Genomic DNA, 18,626 nt, shown 5'->3' with positions numbered 1-18,626 from the left:
TCCAGAAAATGTTAGCCTTAGCCGTTACGCCAAAAGATACAAACAAACATAATATTGCGGCAAATTCGGGGGGGGTTGTTCCAACCGGGACTGGAACCAGGGTGCAGCAAATATCTACCCAACACCTTACTACAAGAGATCTGAACATCTTGATGAGGTTGCCACAATATTTCGAGTGTTAGACATACTTATAAACTGAGCTAGACAGAGATCATGGGGAAAGTCAGATGTAGAGGAAAAGGCTGAAGAGAAAGAAAATCGGGAACAGGGGGAAAGAGGAGAGTGCAGCAGAACCTTGGCCCTTTGGCCTGTTATCAAAGGCCTTGAATTGATCACAAGGCCCCAAACAAACACACAGATTACACTGTAAACGAGAAGGCGCCTCCAACAGGCATGCTGCACTGTCTCACAAACAGCCACATTATACACACACATGCTCCAACCAAACACACACGTATATTGATAAACACAACCAAGAGATTATGCAATAAAAAAGCAAGCGCCTCCACGAGGCCTTCTGCCACATCTCAAAACACGGACGCGCACACACGCGCGCACGTTCTCTCACACACACGTGCACGTTCTCTCTCTCTCACACACACACATTCTCTCACACACACACTTTCTCTCTCGCACACACACACTTTCTCTCGCACACACACACACACACACACACACACACACGTACGTACGTACGTACACACCCACACACACACCACGTACACACACACACACACACACGTACGTACGTACGTACGTACGTACACACACACCCACACGCACGTATGTACACACCCACGCACGTACGTACACACCCACGCACGCTCACCCACACACGCCCGTTCACCCACACACGCACGTTCACCCACACACGCACGTTCACACACACACGCACACATGCGCGCACGTTCTCTCACACACACGTGCACGTTCTCTCTCTCTCACACACACACATTCTCTCTCGCACACACACACTTTCTCTCGCACACACACACACACACACACGTACGTACGTACGTACACACCCACACACGTACGTACGTACGTACACACCCACACACGTACGTACGTACGTACACACACACACACCCACACACGTACGTACGTACGTACACACACACCCACACACACGTATGTACACACCCACGCACGTACGTACACACCCACGCACGCTCACCCACACACGCCCGTTCACCCACACACGCACGTACACACACACACACACACACACGTACGTACGTACGTACACACACACCCACACGCACGTATGTACACACCCACGCACGTACGTACACACCCACGCACGCTCACCCACACACGCCCGTTCACCCACACACGCACGTTCACCCACACACGCACGTTCACACACACACGCACACATGCGCGCACGTTCTCTCACACACACGTGCACGTTCTCTCTCTCTCACACACACACATTCTCTCACACACACACTTTCTCTCTCGCACACACACACTTTCTCTCGCACACACACACACACACACGTACGTACGTACGTACACACCCACACACGTACGTACGTACGTACACACACACACACTCACACACGTACGTACGTACGTACACACACACCCACACGCACGTATGTACACACCCACGCACGTACGTACACACCCACGCACGCTCACCCACACACGCCCGTTCACCCACACACGCACGTTCACCCACACACGCACGTACGTTCACACACACGCACGTACACACACACACGTACGTACGTACACGTACGTACGTACGTACACGTACACGTACACACCCACGTTCTCACACCCACGTTCACACACCCACGTTCACACACCCACGTTCACACACCCACGTTCACACACCCACGTTCACACACCCACGCTCACACACCCACGCTCTCACACCCACGCTCTCACACCCACGCTCTCACACCCACGCTCTCACACCCACGCTCTCACACCCACGCTCTCACACGCACACACACACATGCACACACACACATGCACACACACACACCCACGTTCACACGCATTCACACACACACACACACACATTCACACACACACACACACGCACGTACGTTCACACACACGCACGTACGTTCACACACACACGTACGTACACACACGTACGTACACACACGTACGTACACACACGTACGTACACACACGTACGTACATACACACGTACGTACATACACACGTACGTACATACACACACGTACGTACATACACACACGTACGTACATACACACACGTACGTACATACACACACGTACATACACACACGTACGTACGTACACACCCACGTTCTCACACCCACGTTCACACACCCACGTTCACACACCCACGTTCACACACCCACGTTCACACACCCACGTTCACACACCCACGTTCACACACCCACGCTCTCACACCCACGCTCTCACACCCACGCTCTCACACCCACGCTCTCACACACACACACACACACACACACACACACACACACGCACACACACGCACACACGCACACACGCACACACACACCCACGTTCACACACACGTTCACACGCATTCACACACACACACACACATTCACACAAACATTCACACACCCACACACATTCACACACACACACTCACACACACGTTCACACACACATTCACACACACGTTCACACACACATTCACACACACATTCACACACACATTCACACACACATTCACACACACATTCACACACCCACACACGTTCACACACACGTTCACACACACGTTCACACACAGTGAGGTCACAGCCTCCATTTGTTGCCTAATGAATATAACCCTGGACACGTAACCCACGATGGGGACAAACAGGGTCACCAGGGCCAGCTGAAGGGGATGTGTTAGTGAGTTAACTTATCCTGGTGCCAACAGATGAATAGTGGTAGTGGCGTTGCAGTGGACACGCTACACACCCACTGACATTCTCTGACTGCCAACAGTCACAGACATTCTTACACTTCACCACAACTACTCTATGGGTTCCCTCATCATCGCTCAGCAAAAGCACACATTCACATGTTTCTCTCACATGCACACACACACACCTTCATCCCAACACTGGACCTCTTGAAAACATCCGTGGGCACGGATGAGTGAAGGGACACGAGGAGAGAGGGATGGGATGGGATGGAGTGAGGCGTAGATGGAGTGAGTAAGCCACAGTTACACTCTGGTAGCACCAGAATACTTTCTAATCAGAGAGAGAGTGAACCAACGTGTAAGGACAGGCCTCTCTCTGTACTCTCCTATACCATGACAAGAAACAGGCACAGGACGATATGGAATTTTATGCAGGGCAATATAAAAAGTCCATGTCTATGTCCCAAATGACACCAAATGTTTCCTATATAGTGGACTATATAGGGAATAGGGTGCCATTTGGAAAGAAGACCATACTAGAGTATTTTAGGCCTATTTCTATGTTCCAGTCCAGACCTTAACCCAGAATAACATGTCTGTGCCTTTAAAGATTTGTGTGATGAAAAAAAGTGAAGATGTAGAGAGAGGGCCTATATAACCACAAATAAGAGACCGGAGGCTCATAGCCCGGTCAGAGAACTCAGCACTTATCCAAAAAGGGAAAAGGGAGCAGGAGAAAAGGAGGAATAGAACACCAAAATATGAGAGGACACAGGTATTAGTGGTCTGGAGCGAGAGAGCTGGGAGAAGAAAGAAAGAGTAGAAGAGGGGTAGTAAAAGCAGTGGCAGGCAAACAGTGGCTATGAGCGAGAGAGAGAGAGAGGAGTCTGGCAACTATCTGTGAGTCTGTTCCCTTTCCTTATTGGACTGGAGTGTTGGCCTGAGCTCACCACCACAAGGTGTTTCTCTTCTCTTTCCTCACTCCCTCTTATCTAACCCTCACTCTTTTTCACTGTCACTCTTTCCCTCCATCCTCAGTGTCCTCTCTCTCCTCTCCAGCTTTCCTAGGTTGGCTTTAAGGCTCTCCCTTCTCAGTTCCACAATTACTTCTACAGAGTTTACCTGGCCAGCAGATATGCTAGGGATGCATTGGTGTGACCACTATTTGCCTCATGCAGTGTGACATCTCATTCGCATTGAGTTGATCAGGCTGATGATTGTGGCCTGTGGAATGTTGTCCCCACTCTTCAATGGCTGTGCGAAGTTGCTGGATATTGGCGGGACCTGGAACACGCTGTCGTACACATCGTCTCAGAGCATCCCAAACGTGCTCAATGGGTGACATGTCTGGTGAGTGTGCAGGCCATGGAAGAACTGGGACATTTTCAGCTTCTAGGAATTATGTCCAGATCCTTGCGACATGGAGCTGCGCATTATCATGCTGAAACATGAGGTAATGGCGGGCGGATTAATGGCACGAAAATGGGCCTCGAGATTTCGTCACAGTATCTCTATGCATTCATATTGCCATCGATAAAATGAATTTTCTTTGCATTGTTCGTAGCTTATGCCTGCCCACATCATTACCCCACCATGGGGCACTCTGTTCACAACGTTGACATCAGCAAACAGATCGTCCACACGACGCCATCTACCTGGTACAGTTGAAACCGGGATTCATCCGTGAAGAGCACACTTCAGCGTGCCATCGAAGGTGAGCATTTTGCCACTGAAGTCAGTTACGACGCCAAAAATATCAAAAATGAACGTAGGCCTATTTAATGCAACCGCTGTGTCAGATTTACTTATTATACTTATTTTCCACCATAATTTGCAAATAAATTCATTAAAAATCCTACAATGTGATTTTCTGGATTTGTTTTTCTCATTTCGTCTGTCATAGTTGAAGTGTACCTATGATGAAAATTACAGGCCTCTCTCATCTTTTTAAGTGGGAGAACTTGCACAATTGATGGCTGACTAAATACTTTTTTGCCCCACTATAGGCAGAAATGCAAACAGGAAGTACCCGTGGTAAGGACTGGTCAACGCTGGACTGACCAATCTGAATCTTCAAGATTGTTTTGATCACGCGAAATGGGATATGTTCCAGATTGAGAATAACATTGACGTATACACTGGCATAGTGACTTAATCAGGAAATGTATAGGGGATGTTGTTCCCACTTTGACAATTAAAACCTATCCAAACCAAAAACCGTAGATAGATGGCAGCATTCACGCAAAACTGAAAATGCGAACAACTGCATTTAACCACAGCAAGGTTACTGGGAATATAATTCAGTACAAACAGTCCAGTTATGCCCTCCGTAAGGCAATCAAAAAGGCAAAACCTCAGTAGAGAGACAAAGTGGTGTCACAAATCAACTGCTCAGACATGAGATGCATGTAGCAGGGATTCCAGACAATCGGATAATAAAGGGAAAACCAGCCATGTCGGCCACCAACGCTGGCCACCACATGCTACGTGGACTGCGAGCTCTCGTTCTCCGTGGCCGTCGTAAGTAAGACATTTAAGCGTGTTAATCCTTGTAAGGCTCCCGGCCCAGATGCCATCCCTAGCCGCGTCCTGAGAGCATGCGCAGACCAGCTGGCTGGAGTGTTTACGGACATTTTCAATTTCTCCCTATTCCAGTCTGTTGTCCCCAGTTGCTTCATGTACCCAAAAAAGTGAAGGTAACTGAACTAAATGACTACCGCTCCGCAGCACTCCTGTCATCATGAAGTGCTTTGAGAGGCTAGTTAAGGATCATATCACCTCCACCTTACCCGACACACTAGACCCACTGCAATTAGCATGTCACCCCAATAGACCCACGAATGAGGCAATCTACATCGCAATGCACACTGCCCAATACCATCTGGACAAAAGGAACACCTATCTCAGAAAGCTGTTCATTGAATACAGCTCAGCCTTCAACAATAGAGTACCCTCCAAGCTCATCATTAAGCTCGGGACCTGGGTTTGAACCCCGCCCTGGGCAACTGGGTACTGGACTTCCTGACTGGCCGCCCCCAGGTGGTAAAGGTAGGCAACAACATTTCCACTTCCCTGATCCTCAACACAGGGGATCCACAAGGGTGCGTACTCAGCCCCTTCCTGCACTCTCTATTCACCAATGACTATATGACCAATGAGTTGGACCACAGAGTAAAGAAAAAGCAGCCAACAAGTGCTCAGCATATGTGGGAACTCCTTCAAGACTGTTGGAAAAGCATTCATCATGAAGCTGGTTGAGAGAATGCCAAGGGTGTGCAAAGCTGTCATCAATTAAAGGGTGCCTACTTTTTCCCACACATTTTGTTACATTACAGCCTTCTGCTAAAATTGATTAAATTGTTATTTTTTCAACATCAATTCAAAACACCATTCCAACACAATACCCCATTATGACAAAGCAAAAAAAAACAACATAATATCACATTCACATAAGTATTCAGACCCTTTAAGCACCTTTGGCAGCGTTTACAGCCTTGAGACTTCTTGGGTAAGACGCTACAAGCTTGGCACACCTGTATTTCGGGAGTTTCTCCCATTCTTCTCTGCAGATCCTCTCAAGCTCTGTTGGATGGGGAGCATCAATGCACAGACATTTTCATGTTTCTCCAGAGATGTCTGTTCAGGTTCAAGTCCAGGGTCTGGCTGGGCCACCCAAGGACATTGGGACTTGTCCGGACTGTGTGCTTAGGGTTGTTGTCCTGCTGGAAGGTGAACCTTCACCTCAGTCTGAGGTCCCGAGCAGGTTATCATCAAGGATCTCTCTGTACTTTGCTCTGATCATCTTTCCCTCGATCCCGACTAGTCTCCCTGTCCAAGCCACTGAAAAACACCCCCACAGCATGATGCTGCCACCACCACACTTCACCGTAGGGACGGTGCCAGGTTTCCTCCAGACGTGACGCTTGGCACTCAGGCCAAGGAGTTCAATCTTGGTTTCATCAGACCAGAGAATCTTGTTTATCATGGTCAGAGAGTCTTTCAGTGTCTTTCAGGAAAAGTCCAAGCGGGCCGTCATGTGCCTTTTACTGAGAGGTGGTTTCCGTCTGGCCGCTCCACCATAAAGGCCTGATTGGTGGAGTGCTGCAGAGATGGTTCTCCATCCATTCTGTTTCCATTGATCATCCTTGAGTCAAGATGTCTGAATACACTGTACACACACTCCAGATTCCAACATTGCTTGTCCTAACATTTATATATTTCTTAATTCCATTCTTTTACTTTTTAGATGTGCGTGTATTGTTAAGATATTACTGCACTGTCGGAGCTAGGAATACATTTCGCAACACCCACATGCTAAATTTGAGTATGGGACCAATAAAAATAAAATATAATTTAATTTGACAAGGAGGGACTGCTGGAATTTATCCAATAAGAAACACCAGTTCTCCATTACAAAGTGCTTTGCTACATTATGCCCAAATTAACACAACCCAGGTGTGTCTGAACTGACACTGGACACAGAGGGCTTAGTATGACCCAGACCCAGGCCAGCTCTGACCCAGGGTCACATTCACCTAGCCAATTGGATGTGTGTGTGTGTCACTCACAGCCAAAGACAAATAAACACCCTATCTGTCCCTCCCAATTCTAACACACACAGTTCACAATGACCTCCACTCTCATTCTGAGTCTCAGTCTTAAAAACACACACATTCACATTATCCACAGACAGACAGAACTGGGGGGTCCCTGCCATGCATTGCTGAATATGACACGTAAACAGACTGGGTCACACTAACAAACAGATCAACCTACACATCAGTGTTCAGGGTGAGAATGGTGAAGGCTGTTGGAGGTGGAAAGAGGGGTACGGCACCAATGAAAGACGAATGTAAACAAACTAAAAGCCAAGTCGTTTTGTCTCTCACAAGGAAACACACACACAAATTGAAACACTCACCCCCACTCCCAGGATTTGCCCCGCCCCACCCCTTCCGCCCCTGCACGGCTCTGCATCAGTGCTCCATGGACGACAGGTTAATGATGAGAAAATATTTTTACAGGATCTTATTTCGATTGAGCCCGACAGACTGAAGGCAGCGAGCAGCTTTACAGGTATCAAGACTCACATGGCCCTTTTATCTCCTCAACTCTCCAGGTCTTTATGGGCAGGCAGGCAGCACAGACAGCTACAGACATACAGGACCAGCCCCAGCCCATCTGGGGGAGTATGGCTGTATGTTATCCGTTAAAGACAGACATACAGCTCCAACCCCAGCCACTAACATACAGTCCCAGCCTTCTCCATATTGCCCAAGATCTTTTATGAGCAGGAAAACAGTACAGACACAAACATATACTGCCCCAGTCCCAGCCACCTGAGCCCCAGCCTGCTCTGCGTGAGTGAGTATGACTAGCCTTTATGTTATGGCCCCAACTCTTTCTGCCAGTAGTGCTGATTGGTTTTCTGGAATCCCCCTTCTCCCCCTAAAAAAGCCTTGCATGTCTCAGAAAGTGCAGACCAAGTGGTGCAGCCACTGTTTAGAAAAATACACCAGTCTGAGTTAAATGGCAAGGCAAACATGTCCAAACTCATGTCAGGCACACTAGCCCCACTCCAATTTGTCTAACGCTCCAACAGATCCACGGAAGACGCTATTTCCATCGCTAGTCACATGACCGTAACACATCTGGACAATAGGAACACCTATGTGAGAATGCTGTTCATTGACAACAGTTCAACATTCAATACTATTGTTTCCTTCAAGCTCAGCACAAAGCTCAGAGCCCTGGGTCTGGACACCACTCTCTGCAACGATCCTGGACTTCCTGACAGGCAAACCACAGGCTGTGAGGATAGGCAACAACCCCTCCCCCACACTGACTCATAACACAGGGGCTCCCCCAAGGGTGTGTCATCAGTCCTCTGCTGTATTCCCTGTTCACCCACGACTGCATGGCTTTCCGCAACACCAACTCCAAGTTCTGACGACACCGCGGTTGTAGGCCTGATAAACTAATAATGACGTATCAGCCTTTAGGGAGGAAGTAAATGAACTGGCATTATGGTGTCATGAAAATAATTTCTCCTTCAAATCAGCAAAACAAAATAGTTGAATTTTGACTTCAGGAAGCAGAAGTCCCGATCCACATCAGAGGGACTGCAGTAGAGTCACGTTGCTTCCACATCACGAAGGACATGTCATGGACTGACAACACCACCATTCCTAAGACAGCTGAAGAAATTAGGCATACCAACTCGAATCCTATCCAAATACTACCGCTGCACCATCGAGAGCGTCCTGACCGGTTGCATCACGGCCTGGTACGGGAATTTCTCCGTTCATGACCACAAGGCCATCCAGCAGGTGGGAGAAGATAGCCATGTACATGACTGGGACTGTGCTCCCACCAATCCAGGACATCTACTCGAAACGGTGCCTGAAGAAGGCAAGCAGCATCATCAATGACCCCATACACCCCAGCCATGAACTGTTCTATCCCTTACCGTCGGGTAGACGGTATTGGAGCATGAGGTCTGATAGAAACTGTCTCTTAGCTGGTTGGTATCTACAAGTTATCAGACTGCTGTACAGTTGAACTGGACTGACCACCTGCTCCGATTCTCCACACCTTAGAGCGCACTCAAGAACACACACAATACATACAAAAGGTATCTGGACACCCCTTCAAATTAGTGCATTCGGCTACATCAGCCACACTGACAGGTGTATAAAAATCGAGCACACAGCCATACAATCTCCGTAGACAAAAACTGTCAGTAGAATGGCCTTAATGAAGAGCTTAGTGACTTTCAACGTGGCACCGTCCTAGGTAACTACCTTTCCAATAAGTCAGTTCATCAAATTTCTGCACTGCTAGAGCTGCCCCGGTCAACTGTAAGTGGTGATATTGTGAAGTGGAAACGTCTAGGAGCAACAACATCTCAGCCACGAAGTGGTAGGCCACACAAGCTCACAGAAAGGGACCACCGAGTGCTGAAGCGCCATAGAGCGTAAAAATGATCTGTCCTAGGTTGGAACACTCACTACCGAGTTCCAAACTGCCTCTGGAAGCAACATCAGCACAATAACTAGTCGTCAGGAGCTTCAGGAAATGGGTTTCCCTGGCCAAGCAGCGTTGGCTGGAGTGGTGTAAAGCCATTAGAGCAGTGGTAACGTGTTCTCTGGAGTGATGAATCCCGCTTCACTATCTGGGAGTCCGACAGACAAATCTGGGTTAGGCGGATGCCAGGAGGACACTACCAGCCCGAATGCATAGTGACAACTGTAAAGTTTGATGGATGAGGAATAAGGGTCTGGGGCAGTTTTCATGGTTCGGGCTAGGCCCCTTAGTTCCACTGAAGGGGAATCTTAACGCTACAGCATACACAATGACATTCTATACGATTCTGTGCTTCAGTTTGGGCAAGGCTTTCCTGTTTCAGCATGACAATGCCCCCGTGCACAAAGTGAGTTCCAAACTGAAATGGTTTGTTGAGATCAGTGTGGAGGAACTTGACTGGCCTGCACAGAGCTCTGACCTCAACCCCATCGTACACCTTTGGGATGAATTGGAACGCCGACTGTAAGCCAGGCTTAATCGCCCAACCTCAGTAATGCTTGTGTCTGAATGGAAGCAAGTTCTCGCAGTAATGTTTCAACATCTAGTGGAAGGCCTTCCTATTCTCTGAAAAACATCCCCAAAGCATGATGCTGCCACCATGCTTCACCGTAGGGATGGTGCCAGGTTTCCTCCAGAAGTGACAATTGGCTTTCAGGCCAAAGAGTTCAATAGTTCAATCTCAAATCAAACCAAATTTTATTAGTCACATGCCATTGTTTTATTGAACCTTTATTAACTAGGCATTCCACTCTTCAAGATTGCTTCGATCACATGGACTGGGATATGTTCCGCATAGCATCAGACAATAACATTGATGAATACGCTGATTCGGTGAGCGAGTTTATTAGCAAATGCATCAGTGATGTTGTACCCACAGCGTCTATTAAAACATTCCCCAACCAGAAACCGTGGATTGATAGCAGCATTTGTGCAAAACTGAAAGCGCGAACCACTGCTTTTAAATCAGGGCAAGGTGACCGGAAACATGACCGAATACAAACAGTGTAGCTATTCCCTCCACAAGAAAATCAAACAAGCTAAGCGTCAGTATAGAGACAAAGTAGAGTTGCAATTCAACGGCTCAGACACGAGAGGTATGTGGCAGGGTCTACAGTCAATCACGGACTACAAAAGGAAAACAAGCCCCGTCGCGGACCATGATGTCTTGCTCCCAGACAAACTAAACAACTTCTTTGCTCGCTTTGAGGACAATACAGTGCCACTGACACGGCCCGCTACCAAAACCTGCGGGCTCTCCTTCACTGCAGCACACGTGAGTAAAACATGTAAACGTGTTAACACTCGCAAGGCTGCCGGCCCAGACCGCATCCCCAGCCGCGTCCTCAGAGCATGCGCAGACCAGCTGACTGGTGTGTTTACAGACATATTCAATCTCAATCTCATGGTCTGATGGCCATGAGATTGAAGTTATTTTTCAGTCTCTTGATCCCAGATTTGACGAACATGTACTGACCTCGCCTTCTGGATGGTAGCGGGGTGAACAGGCAGTAGCTTGGGTGGTTGACCTCGATGATCTTTTTGGCCTTCTTGTGACATTGGGTGCTGTAGGTGCCCTGGCGGGCAGGTAGTTTTCCCACAGTGATGCGTTGCGTAGACCGCACCACCCGCTGGAGAGCTTTGCGGTTGTGGGCAGTGCAGTTGCCATAGTGGAGATGTTGTTTCCTACCTTCACCCACCTGGGTGCGGGCCGTCAGGAAGTCCAAGACCCAATTGCACAGGGCGGGGTTGAGACCCAGGGCCTTAAGCTTAATGATGAGCTTGGTGGGTACTATGGTTTGAATGCTGAGCTGTAGTCAATGAACAGCATTCTTACATAGGTATTCCTTTTGTCCAGATGGGATAGGGCAGTGTGCAGTGTGATGGGGATTGCATTGTCTGGGAACCTATTGGGGCGGTATGCAAATTTAAGTGGGTCTAGGGTGGCAGGTAAGGTGGAGGTGAAAAGATCCTTGACTAGTCTCTCAAAGCACTTCATGATGACAAAAGTGAGTGCTACGGGGCGATAGTCATTTACTTCAATCTCATTGTCTGAGAGTCTTTATGTGTCTTTTGGCAAACTCCAAGCGGGCTGTCATGTGCATTTTCCTGAGGAGTGGCTACCGTCTGGCAACTCTACCATAAAGGCCTGATTGGTAGGGTGCTGCAGAGATGGTTGTCCTTCTGGAAGGATATCCCATTTCCACAGAGGAACTCTGGAGCTCTGTCAGTGTGACCATCGGGTTCTTGGTCATTTCCCTGACCAATGCCCTTCTCCCCCAATTGCTCAGTTTGGCCGGGCAGCAAACTCTAGGAAGAGTCTTGGTGGTTCCAAACTTCTTCCATTTAAGAACGATGGGGGCCACTGTGTTCTTGGGGACCTTCAAAGCTGCAGAAATGTTTTGTACAATCAATTGAATTTACCACAGATGGACTCCAATCAAGTTGTAGAAACATGATCATCAATGGGAACACAAAGCACCTGAGCTCAATATTGAGTCTCATATTTCAGTCAAGAACAAATTCTTATTTACAATGACGGCCTACCTGGGCCAAACGCTAACCAGGATGACGCTGGGCCAATCACGGTCGGTTGTGATAGAGCCTGGAATCGAACCAGGGTCTGTAGTGATGTCTCTAGCACCGAGATGCAGTGCCTTAAACCGCTGCGCCACTCGGGAGCAAAGGGTTTGAATACCTATGCAAATAAAGTATCTGTTTTAATGTATAAATTTGCAAACATTTCTAAAAACCTGTTTTGATTTGTCATAATGGGGTGTTGTGTGTAGATTGCAGAGGATTTTATTTATCAAATCCAAATTAGAATAAGGCTGTAACTTAACAACATTTTGAAAAAAGCCCGAAAGCACTGTATACCATGCGTATCCCATACATAAACTCAGCAAAAAAAGGAATGGCCCTCTTTCAGGACCCTGTCCTTCAAAGATAATTCGTAAAATCCAAATAACTTCACAGATCTTCATTGTAAAGGGTTGAAACACTGTTTCCCATGATTGTTCAATGAACCGTAAACAATTAATGAACATGCACATGTGGAAGGGTCGTTAAGACACTAACAGCTTACAGACGGGTAGGCAATTAAGGTCACAGTTATGAAAACTTAGGACACTAAAGAGGCCTTTCTACTGACTCTGAAAAACACAAAAAGAAAAATGCCCAGGGTCCCTGCTCATCTGCGTGAACGTGCCTTAGGCATGCTGCAAGGAGACATGAGGACTGCCGATGTGGCCAGGGCAAAAAATTGCAATGTCCGTACTATGAGAAGCCTAAGACAGCGCTACAGGGAGACAGGACGGACAGCTGATTGTCCTCGCAGTGGCAGACCACGTGTAACACCACCTGCACAGGTTCGGTACATCCAAACATCACACCTGTGGGACAAGTATATGATGGCAACAACAACTGCCCGAGTTACACCAGAAACACACAATCCCTCCATCAGTGCTCAGACTGTCCTCTACAGGCTGAGAGAGGCTGGACTGAGGGCTTGTAGGCCTGTTGTAAGGTAGGTCCTCACCAGATAACACCGGCAACAACGTTGCCTATGGGCACAAACCCACTGTCGCAGGGCCACATAGGACTGGCAAAAAAGTGCTCTTCACTGACGAGTCACGGTTGTGTCTCAATAGGAGTGATGGTCGGATTCGCGTTTATCGTTGAGGGAATGAACGTTACACCGAAGCCTGTACTCTGGAGCGGGATCGATTTGGAGGTGGAGGGTTCGTCATGGTCTGGGGCGGTGTGTCACAGCATCATCGGACTGAGCTTGTTGTCATTGCAGGCAATCAACGCTGTGCGTTACAGGGAAGACATCCACCTCCCTCGTGGTACCCTTCCAGCAGGCTCATCCTGACATGACCCTCCAGCATTACAATGCCACCAGCCATACTGCTCGTTCTGTGCGTGATTTCCTGCCAGACAGGAATGTCAGTGTTCTGCCATGGCCAGCGAAGAGCCCGGATCTCAATCCCTTTGAGCAGGTGCCTTGGTGGAAGAGTTGGGTAACATCTCACAGCAAGAACAGGCAAATCTGGTGCAGTCCATGAGGAGGAGATGCGCTGCAGTACTTAATGCAGCTGGTGGCCACGCCAGATACTGACTGTTACTTTTGATTTTTACCCTTTGTTCAGGGACACATTATTCTATTTCTTTTAGTCGCATGTCTGCAGAACTTGTTCAGTTCATGTCTCAGTTGTTGAATCTTGTTATGTTCATATAAATATTTACACGTTAAGTTCCCTGAAAATAAACGCATGACAGTGAGGACATTTCTTTTTTTGCTGAGTTTACAACTAATAAAACTTGAACACTCCCTTCCTTTCACCCCCGCAACCCACACACCCCTTCTGTCTCAATCTATCTATTCCCTCCACCCCCCCTCATCCACGCCCAGCAAGACTCAACGAGCCAATCGTCTGACCCCAACCACGTGAACCCTAACACCTGACCCGTCAACCCTGTCAGCGGCTGGGAGAATGAATTAGCCCCAGACTGCGGCACCACACCATGGCTGTTAATGATTTGTTGAAAAATGCAAGCAGGGCAAACTAATAAAAAAAAATGAAAACAGAGGATGATTGTGAGGAATAATAGCGAGAAAGAAATTACAGAAAACGTTATACAAATGTTTCTACTGTGAGGCACACTGTTGGTGGTCTCTCGCTGAGCTTAAATCAAACAACAATTAACTGCCAGAAAGAAAGGCTCCAATTTAGGGGAGAGAGGGAAGGGAAAGGGGTGAAGGGGGGAGCGTTTAGCTTATAAACTTCACAGAGAGGGTGAAAATGGGTCTGGGCTGGTTTGATCTCGTTTTGATGGCCAAAGGTTCTCTGACAGGGCCGTCTGAAAGAGAGGAGGGGGGTATGCCACTGGGCCAGCAGCACAGTATTCCACCCACATAACAGAACAATCAGTCTAGCCAGTACAGAAATGAGCCAACTAAGCCAGAGCATTGGGGAGAGAATAAAAGATTTGAGAAAGAACAGATAGCCCTCTCAATAAGAAACCCTGTCATCAACACACAGAATAATATAGCCCAGCAATTCCCTACTAAGCTCAATAAAAATGTTGTATATTGTTGAATTGAAATCCGTTTTAATGTCTGGATTCCGTGATTACGTCTATATCACAGATTTTATAAGGCCCTAGTTTATCTCTCCTTAAAATTATCAAATTAATTGAATAGCTTCTTTCCCCACCCCCTCCATCCATCCTTTAATCCAAACCTGCATGGTGGCTGCTTTCTTTGCACAGTTGGTCATAGTACAAAGAAAGAAAGGAGGGAGAAAAAGAAAAGACACGTTGCTGTGCCCAGACCTGTTGAGCTGATGAGACATAAGCACATGGTGCTGCTACATAATATCTACAGTTGTTTATGGTAAATAGCATAGAGCTAGCATAGAGCTCAGTTGATAGAGCAAGGCTCTTGCAACACCAGGATAGTGGGTTTGATCGCCGGGGCCACCTATACATGCAAACTGTATGCACGCATGACTGTAGGTCACTTTGGATACGTGGGGACACGTCCACTTTAAACAGCAGGTCTGGGATCAGGTATACTTCTGTTTATGGTAAATAGATGCTATAGAGCAGGTCTGAGATCAAACGAGTTCCTGAGCGCTAGAATACAACATGGATGGTAATGTAGATGGGCCATATAGTTGGGCTAGTTAATGCTTTGAATTACAACACCAGCATTAAACTTAGTCCTGATAAGCAATACAGGCTACAAGCCAATTGGACCATATCCAATGCTCAAACACTACACCCCCCCCCCCCCCCCACCCCCACCATAAAAAGCCTTTGACTGCCTACGAATACCTCAAACTCACACACTGTCACTTAATCTGAGCAGAGAGATGCACATCTAAGTGACACAGTGTGAAGTCATATGTACACACACATGGCTAGAGAGAGTAAAAAACAATGAAAGAGTGGGACAAGTTGAGTCGTGAGAGTTGCACTGCTAAGCTGAGCATGTTTCTACCTGCCACTGCATACCTTGAGTTTTACACAGAGAGATGGAAGGGGAGGAACACACACACACAGTAGAGGATAGGGAAGAACTGAAAAAAGACTGCACTGCTCCTTCTAGAGTTGGGAGATACTGTCCCTTAAACATTTGTAAAGCCCCGCAAACAAAGACAATGAAATACTTCAATTGATTTCCATCGAAAATGTAACAAAACATTTTCATGTACAGCAAATTAATAAATTGCACGAAAAGAAAAAAAAATCCTGGATAGTTTCAATTCATAATGGAACACTCTGAACTATCTAATGGTGCTGGGCTTGTCCCCACCTCCCTCTCTCTCAACCGCTCTATCAGTGAGTAAAAGCACAATGAGAGGCTTTGCCATGTCCAAGCGCCTCCTGTACCTTAATCACTGCATTATGGACACTGTCAGCCCTATGAAAACAACTGTCACCCACCTCCCGGCACCTCCACCCCCAGCCTGTACTGATGAGGTGGATGGGTCTAGCACACGGATGGTGGGGAGGGGTAGTGGAGTAAAAGAGCGAGCAGTTATATACTATGGCTGCATAGTATGTGTGCTCGCTAGTCTCCTCGGAGAGAGGGTATTGCTGCTCTCACCCTCTGTTCTGTTGTCCTCTTAAGAATCTCAGAGTGAACAAAATGACCTATATTACCGAAACCTTAGAGGTAGTCAGGGGGATTAGAGCAGGGCTCTCCATCACACAGGAATGCATCAGTTTTATAAACTCAGCAAAAAAGAAATGTCCTCTCACTGTCAACTGCTTTTACTTTCAGCAAACTTAACATGTAAATATTTGTATGAACATAAGATTCAGCAACTTAGACACAAACTGAACAAGTTCCACAGACATGTGACTAACAGAAATGGAATGTGTCCCTGAACAAAGGAGGGGTCAAAATCAAAAGTAAGTCAGTATCTGGTGTGGCCACCAGCTGCATTAAGTACTGCAGTGCATCTCCTCCTCATGGACAGCACCAGATTTGCCTGTTCTCGGAGTGAGATGTTACCCCACTCTTCCACCAAGGCATCTGGTGGGGGGGGTGGCCCTAGCCCTCACCCTCCGATCCAACAGGTTCAAGACGTGCTCAATGGGATTGAGATCCGGGTTCTTCACTGGCCATGGCAGCATACTGACATTCCTTTGTTGCAGAAAATCACGCACAGAATGAGCAGTACGGCTGGTGGTATTGTCATGCTGAAGGGTCATGTCAGGATGAGCCTGCAGGGAGGGGTACCACGAGGGAGGTGGATGTCTTCCCTGTAACGCACAGCGTTGAGATTGCCAGCAATGAAAACAAGCTCAGTCCGATGATGCTGTGACACACCGCCCCAGACCATGATGGACCCTCCACCTCCAAATCGATCACGTTCAGAGTACAGGCCTTGGTGTAACGCTCATTCCTTCGACGATAAACGATAAACTCTTGGTGAGACACCACCGTGACTCATCAGTGAAGAGCACTTTTTGCCACTCCTGTCTGGTCCTGCGACAGTGGGTTTGTGCACATAGGCAACGTTGTTGCCGGTGATGTCTGGTGAGGACCTGCCTTACAACAGGCCTACAAGCCCTCAGTCCAGCCTCTCTCAGCCTATTGCGGACAGTCTGAGCACTGATGGAGGGATTGTGCGTTCCTGGTGTAACTCGGGCAATTGTTGTTGCCATCCTGTACCTGTCCCGCAGGTGTGATGTTCGGATGTACCGATCCTGTGCAGGTGTTGTTACACGTGGTCTGCCACTGCGAGGACGATCAGCTGTCCATCCTGTCTCCCTGTCTTAGGCGTCTCACAGTACAGACATTGCAATTTATTGCCCTGGCCACATCTGCAGTCCTCATGCCTCCTTGTAGCATGCCTAAGGCACGTTCACGCAGATGAGCAGGGACCCTGGGCATCTTTCTTTTGGAGTTTTTCAGAGTCAGTAGAAAGGCCTCTTTAGTGTCCTAAGTGTTCATAACTGTGACCTTACTTGCCTACCCGTCTGTAAGCTGTTAGTGTCTTAATGACGCTTCCACAGGTGCATGTTCATTAATTGTTTATGGTTCATTGAACAAGCATGGGAAACAGTGTTTCAAACCTTTACAATGAAGATCTGTTAAGTTATTTGGATATTTACAAATTATTTTTGAAAGACAGGGTCCTGAAAAAGAGATGTTCCTTTTTTTGCTGAGTTTAGATTCTACTCTACTTACTCACAAAGACATACTGTATCATGTACTTTCTCCATATGTCCTGTATTATAACCCATGTTTGGTTAAATGTCTGATCATTTTTATGTTCTCAATTTCTGCAAGTCAGAGATATAACAACTTTCTATACTTAATTCAACAGTGTTCAGCTTTCTACTTAAATGCCTACTTAACATGCACACACACCAAGGCAACGTGGAAGATTGATTGTTATTGACTAGTGATGGATGATGGCTTGCTCTCGGGACTGTGTGCTTTTGTATTTCAAGACTAAGAACTGAGCTGAATGAGACTGAGGGGAGGTAGGTAACTACAGCTGCTACTAAAAAGTCCTTAAAAAGGCTGTCAACTACCAGCCCAAGCAACAAATATTCCTTACTTCTTTTTATCGTCTTCCCTTCCTTTGTCATTGGCAACCGTTTTGTCACCCTCTGCTTTGCTCTCCATCTGTCCCTTCCTATTTCAC

The 18,626-nt window shown here is 47.4% G+C and overlaps 1 protein-coding gene across 3 annotated transcripts in view; it reads right to left on the bottom strand.

Moving 5' to 3' along the window:
* The window catches only part of LOC129835960 (arginyl-tRNA--protein transferase 1), a 174,575-nt gene that overhangs the window by 25,944 nt on the left and 130,005 nt on the right, over window positions 1–18,626 (bottom strand). The window lies entirely within an intron of this gene.

The sequence above is a fragment of the Salvelinus fontinalis genome, chromosome 37 (genome assembly GCF_029448725.1).
Source record: "Salvelinus fontinalis isolate EN_2023a chromosome 37, ASM2944872v1, whole genome shotgun sequence".
NCBI classification, from domain to species: Eukaryota; Metazoa; Chordata; class Actinopteri; order Salmoniformes; family Salmonidae; genus Salvelinus; species Salvelinus fontinalis.
Note: the sequence above shows the minus strand (reverse complement) of the source record. Positions and strands in the feature narration are given on the sequence as shown.